Below are 3952 nucleotides of genomic sequence, written 5' to 3'. Positions count from 1 at the left end.
ATTCACCTACCCTGTCTCTATCCTGCTGGTAGCTAGCTCGCCCTGCTAGCTGCTAGCTGTTAGCTGCTAGCTGCCATGTGTCTGAGTTGAAAACGCATCTTGTTGTCACGTGAGGGCCTTGTTCATGTTGCCCAGGCATTTTAATTGCATTTTGTGTCTGTTAAGAGGCACAAAGGCACTCTAAAACTTGCCCCGACAACTGCCATTTTAGCTGAGTGGAAGCTCGTAGACGTAGCTGCAGCTACTCCGTGTTGACCGCACCAATTCGGCTCATTTGTTTTTCTATCGACTGTACTCGTATATTTATAGCAATCAAGATTAACGTAAAAATTGGCCGGAATTCTCCTTTAAGCTTCATCCGCTGGACAGGCATTGTAAGACAATTCTAATAACGTTGGTTATTGACCTGTGAGTCATTTTTATTACATCAGATGCTTAAAGTCTAACTTGTGTTTTACTAGGTGCGTGACACAGGTAAAAAAAAAAAAAACACACACACACAAGATGGCTCAAAGGCCCACCCTGAGCAAGGTCGCTTGTAAATTGTGCTGATCCTCTGTAATTTTCTCTCTGATGAACCTGCCCTTAGACATCCCTAAAGCACTGCTGGTTATCAATAATATAGTCAAATACTAAAAACTGATGGTGAAGGAAGTCCGCCAGATGTAACTTTTGTTTCACTTATTCATTGTTTTCATGTTAGATGATTACGGTCGATATTACACCGTTGTGCTGTGTTACAAAAGAATAGCATTAACAAAATTAAAGGTCACTGTGCAATTATCTGTAGTTTCACATTCCAATGAAAGCAGAAATCTGATCATGTAAATACCTTTTACGAAAGATCTCAAATTAGCCGGTAGTGTATTGTGCTTTAATTTGGAGTAACTAAAGATGTAGTCAATTCATAGAGCTATATATAATAAAGATGTGATTATTCGTCAATTTAAAGACCGACTATGATTATACAGTGGTGTGAAAAAGTGTTTGCCCCCTTCCTCATTTCCTGTTCCTTTGCATGTGTGTCACACTTAAGTGTTTCGGAACATCAAACCAATTTAAACAAAAGTCAAGGACAACACAAGTAAACACAAAATGCAATTTGTAAATGAAGGTGTTTATTATTAAAGGAGAAAAAAAATCCAAACCATCATGGCCCTGTGTGAAAAAGTGATTGCCCCCCTTGTTAAAACATACTATAACTGTGGTTGTCCACACCTGAGTTCAATTTCTCTAGCCACACCCAGGCCTGATTATTGCCACACCTGTTCACAATCAAGGCATCACTTAAATAGGAGCTGCTTGACACAGTAAGGTCCACCAGAAGATCCTTAAAAGCTACACATCATGCCGAGACCCAAAGAAATTCAGGAACAATTGAGAAAGAAAGTAATTGAGATCTATCAGTCTGGAAAGGGTTATAAAGCCATTTTCAAAGCTTTGGGAATCCAGCGAACCACAGTGAGAGCCATTATCCACAAATGGCGAAGACATGGAACAGTGGTGAACCTTCCCAGGAGTGGCCGGCCGCCCAAAATTACCCCAAGAGCGCAGCGACGACTCATCCAAGAGGTCACAAAAGACCCCACAACAACGTCCAAAGAACTGCAGGCCTCACTTGCCTCAGTTAAGGTCAGCGTTCATGCCTCCACCATCAGGAAAAGACTGGGCAAAAATGGCCTGCATGGCAGAGTTCAAGGAGAAAACCACTGCTGAGCAAAAAAGAACATCAAAGCTCGTCTCAATTTCTCCAGAACACATCTTGATGTATCCCCAAGACTTTTGGGACAACATTCTGTGGACCGATGAGACAAAAGTGGAACTCTTTGGAAGGTGTGTGTCCAAGTATATCTGGCGTAGAAGGAACACTGCATTTCATAAAAAAAGAACATTATACCAACTGTAAAATATGGTGGTGGCAGTGTGATGGTCTGGGGCTGTTTTGCTGCTTCAGGACCTGGAAGACTTGCCGTGATAAAAGGAACTATGAATTCTGCTGTCTACCAAGAGATCCTGAAGGAGAATGTCCGACCATCTGTTCACATTACTCAAGCTGAAACGAACTTGGGTTCTGCAGCAGGACAATGATCCTAAACACACCAGCAAGTCCACCACCGAATGGCTGAAGAAAAACAAAATGAAGACTTTGGAGTGGCCTAGCCAAAGTCCTGACCTGAATCCTATTGAGATGTTGTGGTATGACCTTAAAAAGGCCGTTCATGCTCGAAAACCCTCTAATGTAACTGAATTAGGACAATTCTGCAAAGATGAGTGGGCCAAAATTCCTCCAGGACGCTGTAAAAGCCTCATTGCACGTTATCGCAAACGCTTGGTTGCAGTTGTTGCTGCTAAGGGTGGCCCAACCAGTTATTAGGTTTAGGGGGCAATCACTTTTTCACACAGGGCCATGATGGTTTGGATTTTTTTTCTCCTTTAATGATAAACACCTTCATTTACAAATTGCATTTTGTGTTTACTTGTGTTGTCCTTGACTATTGTTTAAATTGGTTTGATGTTCCGAAACACTTAAGTGTGACAAACATGCAAAGGAACAGGAAATGAGGAAGGGGGCAAACACTTTTTCACACCACTGTAGGTCGATTGTATGTACGATATAGCATATCCAGGAACGGTTTGACCAGTTCCTCACAGCACCAGTTTTTATTCTAATAAAGTCAATGGAAAAGGCAGCTTTGAGAGCTCAGCATTTGTTTGTTTTTTAATAGTTAATAGTCACTGCTTAGAATTAGAAGTTAAAAAATCTGAAATTGAAAAGCTCTCCACTAAATACAAATTGTCACTGGCTCATAATTTAAATGGCGTTTCAGCAAAAATACTCAGATAAAGCCCTTTCCTGATTTCATCTGTTTGGTGCTTCAGATTAAAAAGGATCTTCAAATGAGAGCGCAGTGTGAACAATTGAGACCCTTGTAACTTCAATATGATGTTATTGTGTATTCATTATAAGGCAACATTTAGACATTATGTTTAACTTTTATGATTTACTCTGCAATAGTACTTTACACTATTTTTGGATTTAATTAAGTGTTTTCATAAAGTACAGTGGTGTTAATATTGTGGCAAAGATGCTCTCATGACAAAATAAATGAAACTATGACACAGATAGTTTCCTGAAACAACAGCACAGCCAAATATAGTAAGCATGTGTTAGCTACGTGTCAGCTATATTCTACTACTTGAATGCACGATAAACACTGTGGGTTTACACAAGTGACAGTTGTGTGTTTTTCAAAAATTAGTGAAATCAAACACACATTTGTAGTAACAACTGCTAACAGCTGAAGTCATTTTGTCTCAACCAAATATACATGTGTGTGGAGAGGTGCGTGGCTGGGTCGCGGTGTTGGTGGTTGGGAGAGTAAACATTTTATGCATTCATACCCAAAGTGAGATTTATCGTTTTGTTATTTAGCACATTTACCTCAATATGAAGCCAGATCTCAGTGGGAATTCCAATAGTTATTCTCATGAAATTAAAGATTTACAGTTTGTATGTGTTCAAGGTGGTTTGTTAAGGTAAAGTAATTGGAACCAGGCTCAAATATGTACCCTAAAGTTAAACAAAATAACTCATCGCAAACTTAAAATCATAATTTTCTGAAGATATTAGATGAAAAATACAAATAGGTCTAATGAAAGAAATGTCCAATTAAAAATAGTGTCAAATTAATCTAAAGATTTTGTAGTAATTTTACCAAATTACAATTACACAATAAACCAAAAACAATGTACTGAATCTTAATTTTGCTTTTCCTTCCTTGTTAACTTTTATATTCTATCCTACTTTGACACATTTAAATGACAGCAATACATTTGTATCATGTACAGCTTCAAGAAATTCCACTTTGTTGTTATATATACATTGATGGACCTCATGGCACAAAGAAGACCCATTGTTTGTTTATCTTTTACAGCATATGACAAGTTTCAT

Source organism: Perca flavescens, chromosome 13 (assembly GCF_004354835.1).
Source record: "Perca flavescens isolate YP-PL-M2 chromosome 13, PFLA_1.0, whole genome shotgun sequence".
NCBI lineage: Eukaryota > Metazoa > Chordata > Actinopteri > Perciformes > Percidae > Perca > Perca flavescens.
The sequence above is the reverse complement of the archived record's forward strand: the minus strand, read 5'-3'. Positions refer to the sequence as shown.